The sequence below is a fragment of the Anolis carolinensis genome, chromosome 4 (genome assembly GCF_035594765.1).
Source record: "Anolis carolinensis isolate JA03-04 chromosome 4, rAnoCar3.1.pri, whole genome shotgun sequence".
Lineage (NCBI taxonomy): Eukaryota > Metazoa > Chordata > Lepidosauria > Squamata > Dactyloidae > Anolis > Anolis carolinensis.
Genome location: NC_085844.1, coordinates 231,420,998 through 231,444,306, shown reverse-complemented (window position 1 = coordinate 231,444,306; position 23,309 = coordinate 231,420,998).

Sequence of the window (23,309 nt, the reverse complement as noted above, 5' to 3'; positions counted from 1 at the left end):
TGCTGCATTGGGGCTTCTTATCGGGAATGTGGAAATATCTGGGCCTGACTTTGCTTAGCCCTGACTACTCTTCAGCACAGCACAGATGGGATGAAAAGGAGGAATGAAAGGCGATTGTCAACAGTTTCTCCTTTTGCATATGGATAGCTATTACTCTTGTAATTTGACAGTTCTTGACTCTCAGCTGCATAATGGCAGCAAAATAGTAAGAATTTCAGAGCCCAACTTCTGTCTTACTTCAAGATAAGCTTATCAACTGTAGCCCGAATCCCTGTAGCTTAGGAACAGACGAAAACTCATGTCATGTTGAACTGCTCCGTGGTTACTTAAGTTTTGACTGTTGCCTTTTTTATTCCCACATACACATATACACATGAGTATAATTTGAAGCATTTATCTGTTTTTTGTGGTACATAAATCAACGTTTGAGCCCAGTGATACTGCATTTTGGGGTGACATTTAAAAGGACACAAAAATTCATTTAAGCATTGCATCTGATTTGTCAACTACTGGAGGTATCTTTCGAATGCTACATTGATGATGTATTTCGTTGGCACTAAATTCATGTTTATGAACTGAGTTTGCTATGTCTATTCACACTGAGCTCACAAACATATTTATGCAAGTGCCGCACCAGGTGGCAAATTTCTTTTTTTCCAGACAAAAGCTGACTTCGGTCCAATGTACTTGGAACATGGAATAACCAGATTTTAAGGATTTAAGTGCTATCATATTCTTTCTCTTCCTTTCCCCCTCCTTCACTCCCTCCCTCTCTCCCTCCTGTTCTCCAGTCTCCATAGCAGTTAAAAGCCATTTCCCAGAATACATACAATCACTGTTAGTTATCTGGTACCAGTTGGCATGTTTGTTTGTTTTTAAATATACTGATGTCTCTGTTTCAGAATTGGCTTTTTACACTAATTTATGTCTAATTTATTAATTAGACCCATTCATTCTAAATGACTTTGCTGAATAACATGAGCATAAAAATTCAGTCCTGCAATGAAAATAAACTAGAATTAGATGGTGGTTTTAGAGAAGAGACAGAGGGAGAAAAAAAACAGAGGCAATCTGCATGTAACAGTAAATTTCAAATATTATCAGTCACACATATGTAAGACCTCATTTTAAAATTGGATTGAGCTTTATGGGATCAACCCAAAAATTTTGAGCAGTGAGTTTTTGTGGCATTCCCAAATTAGGTTTCCAAATGTTTGGAGCCCCCAGTTGCACAGTGGATTAAACCGCTGCTGCTTAACTTGCTGATCGAAAGATCAATTCGAATCCTGGAAGCAGGGTGAGCTCCTGCTGGTAGCTCCAGCTTCTGCCAACCTAGCAGTTAGAAAGCATGCAAATTTGAGTAGATCAATAGATACCACTCCAGCAGGAAAATAATAGCACTCCATGCAGTTGTGCCAGCCACAGGACCTTGGAGGTGTCTACAGACATCGCTGGCTCTTTGGCTTTAAAATGGAGATGAGCACCAACCCCCAGAGTCAGACACAACTAGACTTAATGTCAGGAGAAAACCTTTACCTTTACCTATGTTTGGAATTTCCCAATTTGGCAAGTAGATTCCCTATTGACCCAATCTCAACCCACTTTTTTAGCTTCTTTAAAAATGTCCCAAGTCCTTCCACTTTCTCCCTTTTTCCTCAGTTTATGGCAGTGGCTGCAAATTGAAGACAAAGTGCAAACATTGTTGTTCAGTAGTCTCAGCAGAGAAGAGAGAGACAGCATTGTCCTTCGCAGTAAATTCCTGCAAAAGCAAACTTCTGCAATTTGCCTTAGCTTGTGTGCCCTTTTTCATTAATAACGTTTATCATTTTGACTACACTCTAATGTAGCGTGATCCCAAATGTCCTGATTTTCATCGGTGAAATGCACTGCAAAAAATATAAAAATGTGCAGAACTTAAGGGGAGAATATGCTGAAAGGAAATGTTAAAGAATTATCCATTCTAATTCTGCATGTTTGGAAATAATACCCATTATATTTCAGATTACTTATTAAACCAACTGAGCTGACCGCTACAATTGGAAGTTGTTTGCTCGACCTCCATTAGGTGGAGCCAGATCTTCTCAGAATGTTAAAATCAAAGGTTATGTGTTTTTCCTTTTATTTGCTTTAATTATACCTCAGTGATTATTACTTTCCCCCACACACTTCCCATTGTGTTACACATTTGCAGGCTTTGGAATTGGACAAGCTATACATTTAAATAAATGAATCAATCAATAAACAAGTATGTACAATCCAACTATTTCTTTATTCATAAAAACACTGATGTTCTGCTTTTGTATATTTCTAAAAGGCACACACTGCCCTCAGGCAGCTAACAAATCTCACTACAAATATTGCAACCAAATAAAATTAACTAGAATCAACCAGGAAATGAATGCTGGGTTTCATAACCATGTGTTGGAAACTGGCTTTGGGTCTGACAAACCTTATTTGGGTGGTCATTTCAGGGCTATCCCAGAATTTGAGGTTTCCAGGCAAAAAACTGAGACCTAGAGACAGCCCAGGTGATGTCATTAATCATACATTAAGTATCAACCTTAGTTACTCATAGACTGTCAATCAAATGCACAGAGAGAACATACAGCATTTTCCCATTTAAAATATTAGTGGTTGGAGCTGATCAGCAGGCAAGATTCAGTGAATGCATTATTCTTCTCACTCAAGGAAATGGGACAAGGAAGCCTTAATATAGGCTACTACAGTAGAGTCTCGCTTATCCAACATAAATGGGCTGGCAAAATGTTGGATAAGCGAAAATGTTGGATAATAAGGAGGGATTAAGGAAAAGCCTATTAAATATCAAATTATGTTATGATTTTACAAATTAAGCACCAAAATGTCATGTTTTACAACAAATCAACAGAAAAAGCAGTTCAATACACGGTAACATTATGTAATAATTACTTTATTTACTAATTTAGTACCAAAACATCGCAATGTATTGAAAACATTGACTACTAAAAGGCAGACTGCATTGGATAATACAGAACGTTGGATAAGCGAAGGTTGGATAAGCGAGACTCTACTGTACTTGGTTTTAGTCAAAAAGTGGTCATAAAGCAGAGGGTGAGCCCTGGTGCTACAACAACTGCGAAGAAAAATGACTATGCAAAGAAAGAAAACCCCTGTAGTGTCTTTGCAAGTTGCAACAACAAATCAATTTAGGGACTAAGAAGGCGTATTTGGCACTGCATTATCTTGGTCCTCAATTACCATTAATACCATAAACGTAATCAGATCACCATACCTGGCCACACATTTTGGTCCACTTTTCCAATCCTTTGCATTATTTTGATCCACACTATTATTTATTTTATTTAGGATATTTCTACCCTATTTTTAGGGCTCCTGGTGTGGAGCCCCCAGTGGCGTAGTAGGTTAAAGCCTTGCAACTTGAAGGTTGGGTTGCTGATCTGAAGGCTGCCAGGTTCAGTAAAAACATCAAAACATCTGGGCATCCCCTGGGTAACTTCCTTGCAGAAGGCCAATTCTCTCACATCAGAAGCGACTTGCAGTTTCTCAAGTCACTCCTAACACGCTCCTGGCCCCTGGGTGTGCAGCGGATTAAACTACTAAGCTGCTGAACTTGCTGACCGAAAGTTCAGCAGTTTGAATCTGGGGCACGGGGTGAGCTCCCGCTGTTAGGCCCAGCTTTTGCCAACCTAGCAGTTCGAAAACATGCAAATCTGAGTAGACCAATAAATTGATACTCTAACAATAAATTTTTTTGTGTTTGTATATATGTTTGTTTGTTTGTCATGCATGCAAATATACATCTTTCCTGTTATGCAGGGGTTGCTAATAATGATAAGTATCTGCACGCATGCACACAACTTAAAATAAACTTCTGGACAGGAATGCTCATCTCCCACTAACTAGTTCCCCCACCACAAGCGTCATCCTCCCCACCAGTCACCTATGTATCCACTGCCAAGACACTACACTTGGAAGGCCAGACAACAAGGGATCGCCTAACTGTCAACCTCCCCACCACTTCACAGCAAATGCCTGGGAGGCCAGGCATACTCCCACAAATCTAGATTTCCTCTAAAACTGCAGGTTGAAAGGCAAAGTTTTTGAACCAGATTAAATTCCTAATAATTGCATTGCAAGCAAATTGTCAAGAACATCATGTGTCAGGATCGCAGCACCTATGAGGCGAGTATGACTTTTTTTAGTCAGTGTAGACAAGCCCCTAGTCCATCAAACTGTAACAAGCTGCTGCTTTAGTAGCTGAGTTGGAGATTTTCACAAACTTCTTTCCTCTTAACGGGAGCTCGGCCCATCAAAACCGGAAAATCTGCACCCTAGGGACTCAGAAGCAGGCTGTGAGATCTGGCAACCTAAGAGAGCCTGCCATGTGTGCTGAAATGCTAAAAAGGACAGGCATTCAGTCGGTAAAGGCAATAAAATAAACAGCTATATATCTGCACTGCAGAGTTCTAATAAAGTTTTACTAGATAAAGTGACATGACTTCCCCTGAAGGATTTGGTAAGTTCTACATTGCTGAATTGCTAAGAATTCTACCTAGTTCAAAAAGTTCCAATAGAAGAGGAAATTACTGTTAAAATAGTAGATTTCCAACAATGACAGTGACAAAGATGATAGTCTGGAGAATTTTACTCCACTCTTCAGCTGAAAAAGTATCTAACAATTAAGTAAAAAGACCATCCTTCTGAAAGCAGGGGTCCATTCACACTACACAATTATATCATTACAATTCACTTTAGCAGCCGTGATTCCATCCTATGAAATCCTGGAGTTTATAGTCCAAAAAGGTACCTGAGCTCTCTGGTTCACAATCCTTAATGTACCTCTGTTAACTGAAAGTGCAAGGATTCCATAAAATGTCACCATGGCAATTCAAATAACATCAAAGTGCCACAAATAGGAAATGTGAATAGGCTCCTGCTTCTGTCCAGAAGTTTTGAACCCCAACTCTTCATGCCAGACCACCAAACAAGCCAGCTGGAAATTATGTAATATAATTTCAGGGGAAACTGTGTTAATTTAGGCTATGCAAACAAATTCAACTGGTATCTCTAGTTGCTTGGACATGTTATTTATATATTGACAGTTGACATGGAATAACAGCGTTTCACTAGTGTGAAATGTTCAAGTTTAGCACCTTCAGCTAAGACAGTGGTTCTCAACCTGTGGGTCCCCAGATGTTTTGCCCTTCAACTCCCAGAAATTTTAACAGCTGGTAAACTGGCTGAGATTTCTGGAAGTTGTAGACCAAAACACCTGGGGACCCACAAGAGAAAGCAAGTTTGGGGGATTTTGGATTGTTGGGTTGTCAGTAGTGAATTCCAAGAAGTGCAAAACCAAAAAAAAAGTTCTGATGGTGTGGGTCTAATGTACACCATTGCAATTTATCAACAGGATGCAAGCCAATGTTTTGCACTACAGGTTGAGTTTATCTTTTCCAGAAATCCATAATACTCAAAACCTGAAACTTTCTGCTGCTAGCCACCCATTCCCACTTTTGGGGAAAGGATTTTAGTCACATATCCAGTGCCCACTGAGTTTTTCCTAAAACAACTGTTATTAAAGAAAGAGAATAGTGGGAAGAAGGAAAGATGCCACTTACATAAGACTCCTGTAAAAACCAGACACCCTAAATAATTTTTCACTCATACTCTACCAGGTCAATGGCAGCACATTGAGTGACCTGGAAATGGCCATAAGGGCAAGTGTAGAATAACCCCATTTACCATTGCCTGCATCCAGCCTAGAAAGAATGGCAAAGACTCACTAGGGTAGGTAGGGGAGGATTTCACCTCTCTCCTTAGCCGCTTGCTAGAGCAGAAAGTGTGTTACAGCTGGAGAAGCGTATGGGACATTTGCTTTTAACAGGGCACATACTTAAGCAAATTTGTATTTCTTTCTCCCTCTTCTCTTTCCTCCATCAGATTTCTTTTACTGGGGGCTCCTGGAGTGGGGGTGTTCCTGGATGTGTGACTAACCCTATTTTCCCCATCTCTCATTCACTATGCACCTGCAAATTCAGGTACCCCATAATCTAAAGAAATCCTCCTCTGTCTTCTCCTTCTGGGCCCAAACATTTCAGATACAAGAGAGTCAACTTGTACTATTGAAATTATACTAATTATACTAATAATAAAGGAGGCATGGTACAAGAAAGATGGCAAAATCCAAGCTATTGGTTACTGCCCAAAATGGTCATCTTCAGAATTTTCAAACAGAATGCCTGAGGTGTAGTATTAGGCATGGGAAATAATTCTATTTGCTCTGCACTTTTAAAGTGAAATGACCTAATTTACATTGCCTGGAGTCATATCTGAATTGGAACACAGCTACCCTTGAGATTGTGTATTTCTACAAATGCAGGGATGCATTTCTTGACTTTCAAAGCAATTGTGTGCAAAATTATTGAAATAAGGAACATTATAAACAGAAAAATGCAAATATCCAGGAGGATAGAAAACAAAATATATATTGAGGAAAAATACATTCAAAATATGTATGTTTAAAGAAACTGTATTCAAAGTATGTAGGTTAGGGAAAACTGCACTGAAAATATGAGTTTTCTTGACTTTTATTCCCAGCCTTGTGCAGAAATGGGTTAAAATAGTTACATGCAAAAGTGTCATTGACTGATTTATCCACTCTAATGGTTACATGTAGTTCAGCTTTCAGGATGTGCTAGATTGGGCTGTCCACCACTAAAGGGTAGCCCATTAGTCAGATGGGGCACCATCCCATTACAGATTCAGACTACTCCCATACAGCCCCCTCTTCCAGTCTTGTTCTTTATAAACATTCCATAGGATGGCACCAGCTAATAGTTTTCCCCATAGTCAGTCTCTGGGTGTTTCATTTATAAAATTCAGCAGGAAATAAAGGATGTAGAACTGGAGGATTAGAACAGCTAGAAAGAGTGCTATAGCCCACACTTTCTCTCCAGAATTGACTTGAATATGGCAGCATAGAAATCTAAGTTTGGCCATCAAAATGGGAGTCACAAGAAAAGTGGAGGGTTGTGAAAGAAAAAGTTATAGAGGGATGCTGGTACATGAAGTAATTTATAGTTTCCAAATCATGGCCTCCCCAAACCCCTGCAACCTGGATAGCAAGTGTTCCAGAAGCAAGCAAAAATACAGCCAAGTCCTTCCACAGCAAACACATGTGCTTCAGCCCCGTCTATCAGCAAAGTTTAACTGTCAGCATCTGATCTCATCTACACACACTGTTTAGTAAACTCACAGATTCAGGTGTTCATCCAAAATATCCAGAGCCTGTAATCTTCACCATTGCAATATGTACAAATATACAATCAGGATTCATAGATCCACTTTCCTTGAACTTGCAAACAACTAGAGTAATCAAATAATCACATACAACATAGGCAGATACTCACACTGAGTCACACAGGAGAGAGAAAGATGGATTCTTTCATCCTCCTTATATAGCCACCTGCTGATAGGTCATCAGTAAGGGACACTGGCTGATGCAACTCCTTTGCAGTAACCTCACATGGTTCTGACTCATCCATTACCACACCCTTTAGGCATTGAATCATGACATTCACAGTCATTACCCAGGTAGTATCAATTTACCACTTGTTCATAAAAAATATTTTCTTATGATTAGAAGTGCTTTGCCATTTCTATCTCACAGAAGTCACTGACCTGGTTGTGTTATTTCATATCTGCAAATGGTTAAGTTTTGAATGAAAAGTTTGCTGAAACTTTGTTGAACTGCTCTTCCTTTCTGTGGTATAAAGTCCTATACTGATTCTTCCCATGTTATTTCTCCCTCTGGTGACAACTTTTCTGTTAAAGAAGTAATGCCTGGGATACACATCTACTTTGTGAAGTGAGATATTTGTTGTTGGTTTGAGTCTTCAAGTCATTTCTGATTCATGGCTACCTCAAGTGAAATCTAGCACATGGTTTTCTGAGTAGAATTTGTTCAGAGCCGGTTTGGTCTTGCCTTTCTCTGAGGCTGAGAGTGAATGGCTTGCCCAAGGTTACCCAGCAGGCTTCCATGGTTAAGTAGGGATTTCAACCCTGGTCTCCCAGCATTCTAGTGCAACACTCAACCGCTATCCCATGCTAGCTCTCAACTCAGATGTACTTGTTTTTGAAAGCCTGGACTTCCACTCACTTTTAGTTTAGCTTAGTTGACATTCTTGATACTGTAGCCCATGTAGTGCTCAGTATGTTCCAATGAAACAATATGGGGTCCCCTAAGACAATGCCCCTGGATCATTGTGCACCCCTGAGTTAGATATTTGAGTTAGATATTTTGTTAAAAGTCAAATCTATCTTGGCAAAATTTGTTCAGAAGTGGTTTGTAATTGTAGTGCCATTATAAAAAAGGGGAAAAAGGGATAAAACCAGTTTTATTTGGCTCCATCTACTATTGATTTTGCTCCATCTACTTTTGGCTTTGGCCTCACCATCCCTCAGTTACCCTACCCTAGATACCTTCCAGTACTCCAGCACCGCCCTCAATCCCTCCAATCAGGTTATGAAGCATTCCTGTCATGCTCCTCACCCCTTGAGGGCTTTTCGGACGATGAAGAAGAAGTGGACTTACCAATGGAAGACACTGAAGACCAGCCAAGCCCCTTTTCTGTTCATGTATCAGAGCAGGAGGAGAGACCCTCTCAGTCCTAGGAAAACATGGAAGCTCAAGCCTCTGGCCCAGATACTTCCCCACAGATACAGGATAAGGCTGCAATCGAGATCTTGAGAAGAGCACAACTGAAGGACCCTGCCATTAAATAAATCAGGGTAAATAAGAACACCTGCTCATTGTAAGAGCAATGCCATTCCTGATTCTCAGCTCTTTGCCTGGTTCCCTTGTGTCTGATGGATTTATGATTCCTCAGTTGCTGATCAATCTGTCTATGAATAACCTCTAACATATTGTTCCATCAACAGCATTCTTGACCAGCTATTGACATTGCATCTTTCCAGTACTTAAATTGGGTTTACTTCTGACCACCACTCACAGATTCTAAATACCTGACCCTCACTAAATCTGGACACTTACAACAAATATCTCCCTTACCAGTGGGTGGTTTGCTCCAATCTGCAACACAAAACAATCCCGGTATTGCTTTGTCAGAAAGTGTCTTGAAGTTAAAAACCTGCTTCTCTTCCTCAAAAACCTTGGGGGAGTTGTGGAAGAATCCATTGGTTAATCTTTGTTCAGAGCTTTTGAAAAGAGAGGTGGGGAGGGGAAGCCACTATTCAGTATTCTTATCAATAATATATTCTTATTTCCTTGTTTGAATTCTTTTAGTTAGTTCACAAGAAAAGGCCTCTCGAGAGGTACACCTCATTTTCATACGCGCCCCAGGGGGACGGGACTTGTATTACTCTGAAGTTACCTTTATACTGGCAGGCAGAGGCGACAACTGGTCCAGAGACACCAGGGATCCCTGGAATTTAAACTTGTTAGGTGTTTTGCTTAATACAGCTGAGCTGGAATTTATGCTGGTATTGAAGTTTTCAGAGCTAGGCTATGTTCTTTGGAATGGAATTTCACACTAATGAGCCTTTAAAAAATGTCTGGAAGCAGATTTCAAAGAATGTTCAATTGTATCGTTCATTCTGTACAAACAGAAGAAAATGACATATGCAACCAAACAGCACCCTCTACTGGACAAGAACACAACTTCACAAAGGGCTCTTGGGGAAAATTTCAAAACATTCTTGTGTAGGGTGCGCTCCTCAAGATGAAAAATAATACCAGTAGCAAAGTATGACTGAAGGCTCAACCTGACACTTCCCTTGCTCCCCGGAAACTATGGAAATTGTAGTGCAATCAGGGATATAGCTACAGGGAAACGAAGGTACTATTGCCACAAAATAAAATTCTTCTCACCTGAATGAAGTTTTCCTTCATGCCACAAATTTCTAGCATGGCAGAAAATGTGAGATTTAACATTGTTCACATCTAGAATTCTTATGTTGGCTGTGTTTGCATTCTCTGGGGAATTTTGCTTTTCCTTTTCTTTTAGGTGTCTTTCTTTTAAGCTGCATTTGTTCAACTGAAGTTTCACATCATTGAAATAAAAGGAGTAGAATGTTTATTATGCAGGGGAGGCTAGATCCTCATTTTACCACACAAATATCCTATAGTTGCACCTTTGAGCCCAACACATATGCAAGGTAACAGGTTATGAAAGATTGCCTTAGGGATGGTATTAACAATAATATAAAACATATAACATGCTGAAGAAATGTTATAATAGTTATTATTTTAAAACAAGAAACTCAAGTGTTAGAGGTTTTTTCTACTGCTATAATTCATTTAAAAAAATACAATCAATTTGGTTATCTCTATTTGCTCAACACACACACACAAATGTCTCTGCAAGTTTTTGAGGTCTTTCAACCTATTCTTCAGGCAAAATGTTCTCAGAAGATGATTACTCCCATCGTGCCACATTTTTGGGTAGGTGGTTCATGACTGCTGGGAATTACAGTTCAACAACATTGGGAGAAGGGGAGCACAGGTTGTCCAGCCATTTGAAGATGTATACCAAGAAATCTTAGGATTTGAAAACTGGCAATGTGGACATCTCTGACCAGTTGAGATAACTGAGTCCAAGATTGTTTGTTTTTTTCAACACACAAAAAGCAAATGGCTACACCACACCTCAGCTATTTCTCTGAAACTGAATCCAAATACAGTGTCAGGTATTAGGTATTTTGGATCCTATGGTAGTGTCTATGGGGCTTCGGTTATCTATTCATCCAATGTCCTGTAGGAGAACTGGCTCAAGACATTCTGCTGCCTGGGTTAAAGCATAAAAGTACCTCACACCAACCCAAGTCAAGGCTGTTGTTATTGCTCAAGTCAATTCCAGATTATGGTGATCTTGTCATATGGTTTTCTCCATGAGATTCTGTCAGATAATCTGTGCCATTGCCTTCCTCTAAATCTGAGGAAGTGTGATTTGTCCGAGGTCAACCAGTGGTATCCATGAATGAGCAGGATTCCAGCCTTAATCTCCCCAAATTCAGGATTCCTCACTGTGCTGGCTTCCTTTCTTGTAATCATCCCAAACCAGTCATGTTATTTTGAGCCCTCCTCCATGCAAAAAAACCACCCATAACCATCCTTGTAAAAACATTACAATTACAAATTAAATAACATTTTGCTGTCCTTTCATAACACCTACATTTTGCTGCCCAAGTAAGTCATCTCACTCTTCCTAAGGATATATCCAGAGACAAGCTACCCTTGCCCAAAATACTTTTTTCTTTTTTAAAAAAATCTCAAAATGAATTTTAATCTAAAATAATTTTAACAATATCAATAATGAGCTCAAATTTAACAAAATAATAGTAGCGCTGAATTTTCAATTCCCTTCAGACAGAAAGTCAAGAAATGGGCTCCATTCCTTCTATCCATCCCCAGAATTACTCTCCCCTTCAGCCTTCTACAAGGAGCCTGCGGTGGCGCAATGAGTTAAACCCCTGTGCCGGCAGGACTGCTGACCTGAAGATTGGGTTGCTGACCTAAGGGATGCCAGTTCGAATCTGGAGAAAGAGGGTGAGCTCCCTCTGTCAGCTCCAGCTCCCCATGCAGGGACATGAGAGAAGCTTCCCACAAGGATGGAAAAACATCAAAAACATCCGGGCATCTCCTGAGCAACTTCCTTGAAGAAAACAATTCTCTGACACCAGAAGCTACTTGCAGTTTTTCATGTCACTCCTGACACGAAAAAAAAGCCTTCTACAAAAATGGCTTAGACATTCAGAGTTATATAGACTTCATTGTCAGAAATTGTATACAGTGGAGTTAACAACCTTTTGGCAATGTATGCTTAGAACTTCAACCACCATGCTAACATCCTATTGGATTCTGAAATGTATAGTTTGGTGACGTCTTGACCAAGAACTCTAAATAACCCTCCCAAAACTTCAAGTCACAAGATTCCATAGGATGGAATTCCAGAGTAAAATATATCACAATAATTGTTTAGCATGAAAAGGTCCTTCCAATGGCAACTTTGGAATCCCTCCTTTATGGGGAAAGGCAAGTGGAAATGGGCTTCCTGAGGATTTGCTGCCTCAAAGAGCCTTAAGCAATTGGAAGTGTTGGTTCTGGAAGCTCTTAAGGTTCAGGGCAAGGTATAAGTTAAACTTTCCAGAACCATGCTTTGGGGCACTCCTGACACCTTACAGCAGAGCTTTCCAAACTTTTCATACTAGTAACACATTTTTCAGATATGCATTATTTTGAGACTCAGTAATTCAATTTTACTAGTAAACCAGCAGTTAAACCTATATATATATATATATATATCTGGTTTCATATAATCTTTACAGTGTAAACAACACTTGGAAAATTTTCCTTTACACTTCTTCTGTACTACAGTTGTTAATCACAAGATTTTATTTTCTTAATTAGAAACTAATACTGTAGTAATAATAATAATAATAATAATAATAATAATAATAATAATAACAACTGCAAAAGGCCACCCTACTGGGATTTGTGCGCATCATCCGAAAATATATCACACAGTCCTAAACACTTGGAAAGTGTTCGACTTGTGTTTTTGTGATACGAAATCCAGCATACTTATTGTAGTTGTCTGCATGTAAATATAATGTGTGCATGAAGGAATACAAGCCGCACTTTCAGGCGTAACTTATACATTAGCACAAGGGTTGTGGCTAACCTTACTACTGGTATCTGGTCTTTGAGATGTCAATGCAGAATAAATGTGGCCAAAAAAGAAAAGATGGGGGAAAGTTTCTCTGTTTTCTTTTGTCATAAGTTGGAAACAGCTTGGAGGCACACAAAAACAACAAAGAGATTGGGAACCATGATCTGGTATTTCCCTTATAAGGACAAATCCAGTCATTGTAAAATAGCATTTTTTGAATGTGGTCATATTAGCATATCTAAACACGCCACGTTTCGAGCACCTCACCGAGAATATAATTTAAATGAATGTGCATACATTTGAATGTTAGAATTAGCTGTTCTAATTTAAAACAAAAATGTATGTTCATTGTATATGAATTTCTCTACATCTTTTATCTCTGTTTTTGTTCCAGTTTATGCTGACTTTAAATTAGATTAATAGATTAAATAAAGTACCGCACAGCTTTGTTCTCTGACAATGAGTGTATTGATAGACTTTGCTTTAAAAACTTTATTTATTACAGTTATTAGTTGTTATTATTTGCCTTTTTAACTTCCTCTTTAGTTTGAAAAGCTTGTAGGAGATTTACATAAATATGATCGGTAAGACACAAAACAATCTTCAGCCATAATATCATAGTATAAATTGTAGGCTCTAGACTAAGTATTTGGCCAATATCCCACAACGGGATTTTGTAGTGTATCTCTGCATATGGATCTCCACATTGATTGTGCCGTGTTACCCTTATGCTGAATGGTAACATGGCACTGTAGAATGCATGCATGGATGCACAATGAAATGCATTTCCATATGTGCATCCTATACATATGTAGATCCATATGTATCCCATGAGCATGTGCATCAAAGGGACAATGGCAACACATACATAACTCTTCTTTCATAACCTTGAACTTTATAGATATGTGCTTCATTTGACAAAATGTGCAATTGTTTATGTGGTGAGACTTACCCATGTGGAAGACACCAATAGGAATCTGGCCATACACAAAATAATAATTTTTAAAAATCCAGGAGAAGGGAAGCAAATTCAAGTTCTGGTCTCTGTACTGCATCGGCAGAGTGGGTTCTCCAGAACCAGCATAATATAATGGCGAGAAAGCTGGACTAGCACTCTTGATGACCAGACTTCAAATCTCTACTTGGCCATGGAAACCACTGGATGGGCAAAGTCATACCTCAAAGGAAGGCAATGGTAAGCCCTTGGGGTCTATCTTGCCAAGAAAATCCTAAATGCACACAGCAGCAACAACAACAACGTGTCTCAATTCATGCACAGATATTGAGGGATTAGTTCATAAGTGTGAATCAACTCTTTAATCACAACCACAGCTAAATGATTCAGCTTCCAGTTCCTCCCCAGATTCCTTCAGAGTTTTTGTATTTGAGGGGCAGGGGCACAAAGGCTGTTCAGCGGAAAGCTAAATCATGACACTATGCCATATCCAGAATGATGTAGCCTACCCACGTCCCTGAATTTTATGAAAGATGGTAAGATTTGTAGAGAAAAAAGCTCAGGGAACATTATTCTTGGTGAGCTCTGGCGTGTATGAGTTAATAAATTCTAGTTGTCTTGGCCCTTAGGAATTCAGTTCTGTCTAAAATTTCAGTTTTGTTTTCCACATTCTTTCCCTGGTGGAGCTTGAACTTGAAAATAGCATCACTCAATGGCTCGTTAGTTTGATAAACTGGTATAAGTGACTCAAGCTAGAATGGGTACCTCTAGCACAGAAGCATTTATAGGCCTCGGGGGGATTCTGCAAAACACCAGCCAGTCTTTGGGTACTGAATCACAGCAAAGTACTCTGAGATCTTTAATGTTTACATGTATATAAATGTGTGTGTATGTTATGTGAGTGTATCTGTCTATGTCCTCTCTAACACAGAGGCACACGCACATACGCAAACATTTGCATGTAAACACTAACGGATCGGACTAGCTATGATTCAGTATCTAAAGTTTGCCTGGCATTTTGCTGAATTCTCTTGCCTTAAAAGAAAAAAGTGAGAGGAAGGGGAGGGAGAAGGAATACACATATAAATATATATATGCTGTGAAAATGTCATCACTAAAATATGGAATAGGTTTCTCCCACTTGGTTTATATTACTAGTAAAGCATTCAAAACCATCTGGAATAGATGCTTTTGAAAAACCCATCCAATGCAGAAGTCTATGGAGTATTCAAAGAGTCCCTCTGCTGGTGTTGCTTTCCATTTTCAATCCAGCATTACAATAAAAATGAGTAAATATTAATCCAGAGCTGTCTGACTTTTGGAGTGTACCATACATTTGCCGGTTATCACCTTGTTCCCAGCAGCATTCTACCTTGAAGCTTTATTTACACAAACATGTGTCGTTATAAATTTTGTGAGATAACTGGTTGGGGAGGGGGCTGGTCCAGAATGTGACAAATCTATCATTGAGGTGCCTCATCAATTGCCCGATCCAGCTGAGAGGATAAATGGTATGTTTTAAAGGTTATGTGGGTTACAAGGGCAGCAAGCCATGGAGGGAGGTGGCAAGAAATGAGGATGACAACTAGGGATTCAAAAAGGAGAGGGACAGACATGGAAAAAGGAGAAGAGAAAGCATGGAGCATAATGATGGGATTCCATATCCTACCTAGCCTTCCTGAATGAAGAGGAGGAGGAGAAAGTCAGGATGATGACGTAGTTGCAGTCTTGCTATGGCATCAGCAAAGGCAGAAGCTGATCCATCCCAAACAGCAGTAGATTGAGAGGAGCCGGATACGCTTCACCCTCTCTAGCAATAATCCAGAAGCAAAATATCAGACAACATCCAGCTTCCAATTTGAATTCAGATCCACTGAGCTAATGAGACAAATGAGGCTTATAAACTGTTGGCTATCAACAAGCTGTCTCAAGAGTCTAGGCCATTCCTATGCTGCAGAACAACAACTCCCTATCTTCTGTGCATACTTGTCTGACATCCCTGGTGTCCTGTTTCCCCAATCTTTGGTAAGTATTTTTGGACTAATCTTATATTCAACTAGTTTTGTGCCTTCAAATGCTACAGTAGAGTCTCACTTATCCAACGTAAACGGGCCGGCAGAACGTTGGATAGGCGAATACGTTGGATAATAAGGAGAGATTAAGGAAAAACCAATTAAACATTAAATTAGGTTATAATTTTACAAATTAAGCACCAAAACATCGTTATGCAACAAATTTGACAGAAATAGTAGTTCAATACGCAGTAATGCTATGTAGTAATTACTGTGTTTACAAAATTTAGCACCAAAATATCACGATGCATTGAAAACATTGACTACAAAAGTGCGTTGGATAATCCAGAACATTGGATAAGTAAGTGTTGGATAAGGGAGACTCTACTGTACTTGGAACTGCTTCCTTCTTTTGAAACTTGGACCATCTGAACCATGCTCCATTTCTAACATCATGTAAGTATTGGGACTGTCCTGACTTTCACCTGCCCGGTCTTGTGGGTTGCAGGTATGCTCACTAGATACTGGCCAGATTTAAACAGGACAGTAATTTTAGGGAAAGAAATCCAGGTCAGCTCAAATTGGTGTACCTTTGCACACGTATGAATTCTGGACCACATTCTGAAATGTCCTCTTATCCACTTTAATATCTCTTCTGAAAGCTTTTAATGTGGTTCAGATTGATGCCATTTTGTGCAAACCAGCTTTTTGTAACATGGTATCCTTCAGATATATTTGGGCTTTCATTGTGTATTTCTTCATGGCAGGGGGTTGGACTGGATGGCCTCTGTGGTCTCTTCCAATTCCAATTCTATGATTCTTATTATTCTGATCTTCAACCAGTGTAGGGTGTGATGTGAGTTGTAGCACAACACATCTCAAAAATAAGTTACAGGAGGCTGGTATATGAAGCCATATAATCCAGTTCAAAGTAGATAATCTGGATTTTATATGGCAGTGTATATGTCAAGAGTCAGACGCCAGTTAACATACAAAACAAAGTTTATTCCGAAGATAACATAAACACAGGAAATATCCTTGAAACACTTCACTTTTCAGTGTTTCGAGAGTAGATTGGACAATAATAACTCAAAAATGAGCCACGCTAATTTCCCATGCTGGCATTCAATAAAAAACTAAATAAGGCTTCAATTCAGCTTTGGAAAACAAATAGAGTTAATTGCTGGAAAATAAACAAACTAGAAAAGCAGTAAAGCTGCTTCCACGGTGCAGATAAGCCGAGAGTCTCAAAGGGATGATGAACAGCCGTCGTCAGAAGAATCCAAGGTCAGGTCAGGAGGCAGCAGACATTCCGAAAGACAAACCAATAGTCAGAAGCTGGGAGTAGCCGTCAGTCAGAGGGCGTAGACAGAAGCCAGGTCAAATTCAATCCAAAGTCCGAAGAGGGTGCAGTCATCCAAAACAGGTCCACGATAAGACACAGCGAGAGCCAAGCTAGATGATTGTCACGACCCAGGCTGCAGAGCACCAATAACCATACACAGAGGCCAGAATCTAACTAATATCTTTATTAAGGAATTGTATAAGGTAAATAAAAGCAAGTGTAGGAAATAGTTCAGGAGTAGACCTTTCAGGGAAGGTCAAAATTAGTCCAAAGAAACAATGTCCAATATGAAATATTAAGGTCCAAAGTTGTAATCCAATAACCGAAACACTCACTTCGCCAAGCGAAGTGAGGGGAGATGACAAGGTCCTTTAGTCCATGAAACTTGAGCAAGGCTAGGTAATAACTTGATACTTGGAACACAAGGCTTGAACAAGGCAACAAGAAACGAGGAGCAAAACCAAGATCCGTGGAATTTACTTGGCAAGGTCCGGGAAGCAAGGCAAGATCCGTGGAAGTAAACAAGGCTGGGAACGAAGGCTTGGAAACAGGAACAAGGCTTGGAAACAGGAACGAGGCTTGGAAACAGGAACGAGGCTTGGAAACGGAGTAGCTGTCCACACACGCTACTCCAGTAGCTGACGAATTGACTCCGCAAGATTCCAAAAGGGGCAAGGAACCTAAATAGGACCTCGTTTCCCACCAGAGAACACTTCTCTGGGGAAACTAGAAACGAAAGTCAATCTCTGTGTCCAGATGTATGACTCCCTAAAATTTCTCATGGGAGCAGGCTTAATCATCAGAATGCTTTGCTGCGATTCTCAGGCTTCGGCGATTAGCCTGCTGAACTCCTTTTTGTTGTAGATAATAATTACGGCGAGAAAATGGGGGAGATTTTGACTCAGGGCTTGTTTGGCAGATTTCTGGAATACAAACCTCCTGCAGGTGCAAGGGCTCTAATTCAGGCTGGGAAAGTTCCCTTTCTGGCTGAAAAGGTGGAAAACCCAAGTTTTCCTCTTCATCTGTCACAACAGCACTAGGAACGGGACTACATGGCCCATGAGTCATCACACTATCCCCCTCCTCAAGCCCCCTCTCAAACTGGGACTCTCTCCCCGAGGCGCGAGGCCGCGGCTTGGCGGGATAGGTCTGATGGAAACGGCGGGTTAAATCTGGGGCATGGACTGTGGAAGCGTCTTCCCAAGAGCGTTCCTCGGGACCAAAACCCACCCAGTCAATAAGATATTGAAGGCGGCGGCGGTGAAAGCGAGAATCCAAAATGTCCTGAACCTCGAATTCCTCCTCCCCATCCACCAAAATAGGAGTGGGGGCCGGCCGGTCTACATCAGGGCGCACACCTTCCGCCGGAAGGAGCAGAGAGCGATGAAACACTGGATGAATGCGCATAGAGCGTGGGAGTTGGAGTTTGAAAGTCACGGGGTTAAGTTGCGCCACCACTGGATAGGGACCAATGAAACGGGCATCTAACTTCCGGCAAGGGCGATGGGAGGGCAAAAAGCGAGTGGACAGAAGAACCCGGTCTCCTACCTTGATTTCGGGCCCCGGCTGGCGATGTTTGTCCGCGTGACGTTTATAGTCCTCCTTGGCTTGGTCTAGTTGCTGGAGCAAAAGTTGTTGCACCGCTGTGAGTTCCTGCAGCCAGTCTTCGGCTGCGGGAACTTCTGAGGTTTCAATGACAGGAGGAAAGAAACGTGGATGGAAGCCGTAGTTTGCAAAGAACGGGGTTTCTTTAGTCGAGGCCTGGACACCATTGTTATAGGCAAACTCTGACAGCGGTAACAGTGAAGCCCAATTGTCCTGCTGGTAGTTCACATAACAGCGAAGGTATTGTTCCAGAGTGGCATTGGTGCGCTCAGTTTGCCCATCCGTTTGGGGATGGTGAGCCGAAGATAAACGAGAGTCTATGCCCAATAGTTTTTGTAGTGCTTTCCAGAAACGAGAGGTGAATTGGGACCCACGGTCTGTGACCAAACTCTTGGGCAATCCATGCAATCTGAAAACATGTTGAAGGAATAAATCTGCAGTCTCTTTGGCCGTGGGAAGGCCATCGCAGAATGCTTTGCTGCGATTCTCAGGCTTCGGCGATTAGCCTGCTGAACTCCTTTTTGTTGTAGATAATAATTACGGCGAGAAAATGGGGGAGATTTTGACTCAGGGCTTGTTTGGCAGATTTCTGGAATACAAACCTCCTGCAGGTGCAAGGGCTCTAATTCAGGCTGGGAAAGTTCCCTTTCTGGCTGAAAAGGTGGAAAACCCAAGTTTTCCTCTTCATCTGTCACAACAGCACTAGGAACGGGACTACATGGCCCATGAGTCATCACAATGATATCAGCAGATTCAAATCATAGTCCAAGTTCAGTCTTCATGGAAACACAGAGATCCCAATGGCGCCTCAGCAACACCTTGCCACACGCAAAGTGCAGTGGCCAAACATTCCCATTTTATTCCCCTTCCTCCTGGGTGACCAAACACTCACACCCAAACACCAGGTGTCCCAAATCTACTCTGAGTCTGAACTCCACACAGCTAGAGCTCATGGATCTGGAGTACCTAGCAATTCGTCGGAGTCCCAATCATCCTGCCTACACTTAGCCCCATGAACACTTAAAGAACCATCCTCCCTTCTCCAAGCATCCCAATTGGGATCAGCTCCTGCAGAAACCCCAGGTTCAGAAGTATCCATAAGCCCCAAATCCCCAGATATCTCCGGTGGCTGTGCCCATTCAGTGCCCGCTTCCCCAGCCACCACCTGTTCCTCAGCATCCATCTCCCCATCTGAATCTTCCTCAGAAGATCCCCCATATAGCTCTCTAAGTCGCTTCCTGCGCAACTCCTCCAGTGAACCCTCATCACGAGGGTTTTTTCTTCCTCTTCGAATTCCATCACCATCAACCATAATCCCCGAAGGCGCAGTCACAACAGCTACATTCACGCAATGTGAAAACAACCTTCTGATCATTATTTTTCTTAACTCTGGGCTATGCCGTCCGTAAATTACTGTAAAGGAAAACACGCAAACCACAATGTGAGTAATAAAAAGACTTCTTGACTATGCAAAACACTGTCAATCTTTTGCATTCTTTGTGCAAAGGTGATTCCCTGATGTCAATTAGCAATGGGTTGTTTCTATGAATTACAGTTTCCATACTATTACTGTAATGTTCAGGCAGTGGTGGGAAATGTCTCAGAGTAGGCTGAGATTCTTCTGTGCAGCACAGTGCAATTACAATGAAAATATTACATAAATTGCAACATGTATTAGATGTCAAAATACCTGCTCTGAATTATGAATTGAAATGACATTATTTAAAAAACATGTGAGAAAGGCATCTTCATAATTACATGTTATCAGCACAGAGACAGATTAGCTATTCTTTTAACATAATTAATTTTATGCACAATGCATTTGTTTGTGGTATTTGTCATTATCCATCAATATAATTATGAATTACTGAGAACTGTTTTCTAGAATCTTTTAAGTTATTTTAATTGCCTACTGATTTCTCCCTATTCCTATCCTTCACTTTTATTCTCCAGCTGCTTATTGGGTATCATCCTGCTTCCATTCTAATTTACTTTTCCTTAATTTCTAATTTACTTTTCCTTAGTTTCAGTTCAACAACCTTGCTCCCTCTTTCTTTTCTATTTTATAGATTTAACTTTATGCCAAATCCTACTTGCACATGGCATTCAAAGGACGAATGTTAAACTCCTTAAGGGTTTTCCCTCCTATTTGTGACCATATGCATCTCAGGTCCCTTCTACACTGCCATATAATCCAATATCTGATGCAAGATTATCTGCTTTGAGATGGATTATATGGCACTGTAGACTCATATAATCCAGTTCAAAGTAGATCATCTGCAAACATCTTAGTTTTTATCTGTGAAATATTGGGAGTATATAGAACTATGTGGGGATGGCTTAGGTCTCAATAGGAAATTCCAGGCCATTTGTTTTACAAATGACCTGCTCCCTGCAGGAATGAAAATTGCTAGAATTAGTTTGTTGACATAGATCTATACAGCCAGGGACCCAAGAAAAGGGTGTAGGATGTGAGGGGGCTCAACTTTCCCTGAAATGGTCTGACTCAATATGACCAACAATCATTATGATTATTATTTGATACACAACAAGATTAGTACACAGCAAACAAGATCACTATGCTGGCTTTTGTATTGGATCACATGTCGGACACTTCCCTAGCATCTAGGACTATGCGATATATTGGGGAATAATGCATGCAGATCCAAGTAGGGTGGCCTATTGCAGCTAACAGATGGGAATTTTGTCAGCGCCAATTGTTATTAAGTGCTCCCCAGGGTCTTTAGGCACTGCACTCAGTGTGCCGATCACTGGGACAACCTTTACTGGCTTGTGACAGAGTCTTTGCAGTTTGATCTTTAAATCCTCATATCATGTCAGCCTTTCCAGTTGCTTCTCGTAAATTCTGCTGTCACCTGGGATTGCAGCATCGATGATCTATACTTTGGGTTGTTGTGAGATTTCTGGGCTGTATGGCCATATTCTAGAAGCATTACCTCCTGTCGTTTCGCCCACATCTGTGGCAGGCAGCCTCAGAGGTTGTGAAGTCTGTTGGAAACTAGGCAAGTGGGGTTTATATATCTGTGGAATGCCCAGGGTGGGAGAAAGAACTCTTGTCTGTTTGAAGCTGGTGTGAATGGTGCAAATGACTACCTTAATTGGCATTGAATGGCCTTTCAGCCTCAAAGTCTGAGTGCTTCTTGCCTGAGGGAATCTTTTGCTGGGAGGTGTTAGCTGGCCCTGATTGTTTCTTGTCTGGAATTCCCTTGTTTTTGAATGCTATTCTTTATTTACTGTCCTGATTTTAGAGTTTTTAAAATACTGGTAGCCAGATTTTGTTCATTTTATGGTTTCCTCTTTTCTGTTCAAATTGTTTTCATGCTTGTGGATTTCAATGGCTTCTCTGTGTAGTCTGACATGACATGGTGGATGTTAGAGTGGTCTAGCATTTTAGTGTTCTCAAAAAATATGTTGTGTCCAGGTTGGTTCATCAAGTGCTTGGCTATGGCTGATTTCTCTGGTTGAGTTAGTCTGTAGTGCCTTTCGTGTTCCTTGACTCGTGTTTGGTGCTGCATTTGCTGGTCCTTACATAGACTTGTCCACAGCTGCATGGCATACTCCTGCAGAGGTGAGAGGATCACTCTTGTCCTTCGCTGAACCTAGCAGTTGTTGGATTTTCTTAGTGGGTATGTAGATAGTTTGTAGGTTGTGTTTCTTCATCAGCTTCCCTATGCGATCCATACTTGGTTTTTTAATACGATCGCGAGGTCCGGAATATTCTGCTCTGAAACTTTGTCAGTCTGAATTGGGAAGTCCCAATTACGTGTTCATTTTCTGTAACTTTTTCAAGCTTGTGATCCCACCAGTTCTTTGTCACAGGCAGATGGTATTTGTGGCACAAGTTCCAGTGGATCCTGCAAATCTCTTGGGAAGACAGGCGGACCAAATGTCAGCGTGCTGGAAGAAGCAAAGACCACCAGCATTGAAGTGATGCTCCTACGCCATCAACTCCGCTGGACTGGCTACGTTGTCTGAATGCCCGATCATCATTGCTCAAAGCAGTTACTAAACTCCCAACTCAAGAACGGGAAATGAATGTTGGTGGACAGGAAAAGAGATTTAAAGATGGGCTTAAAGCCAATTTTAAAAACTGTGGCATAGACACCGAGAACTGGGAAGCCCTGACCCTTGAGTGCTCTAACTGGAGGTCAGCTGTGACCAGCAGTGCTGCAGAATTCGAAGAGGCACGAATGGAGGGCTTAAGAGAGAAACGTGCCAAAAGGAAGGCGCATCAGGCCAACCCTGACCGGGACTGCCTTCAGTCCAGAAACCGATGTCCTCACTGCGGAAGAACATGCGGGTCAAGAATAGGGCTCTGCAGTCACCTTTGCATACACCACCAAGACACTACACTTGAAGCACCATCATCCTCGGGCTGCAAGGGATTGCCTAAGTAAGTACAATGGATCATCTGACTAACAGTATTATCCCTCTGCTTGCAGTATGTATTATTATTATTATTATTATTATTATTATTATTATTATTATTATTATTATGTTTCAGTGTAATGGATGGGAAAAGGCACTTCCTTCCCCCAGACAAAATTGACAGCAGCCAGCCTGCTAATGTTGGGCTGCTTCCTTAAGACCTAAAAACAGTTCTGATGCCTCTGGATACAGCTCTCTCTTTTGGGGTTCTCCTTGGAGGCAATTATCACGGAAGTTGTAGTTTTCCAAGTTTT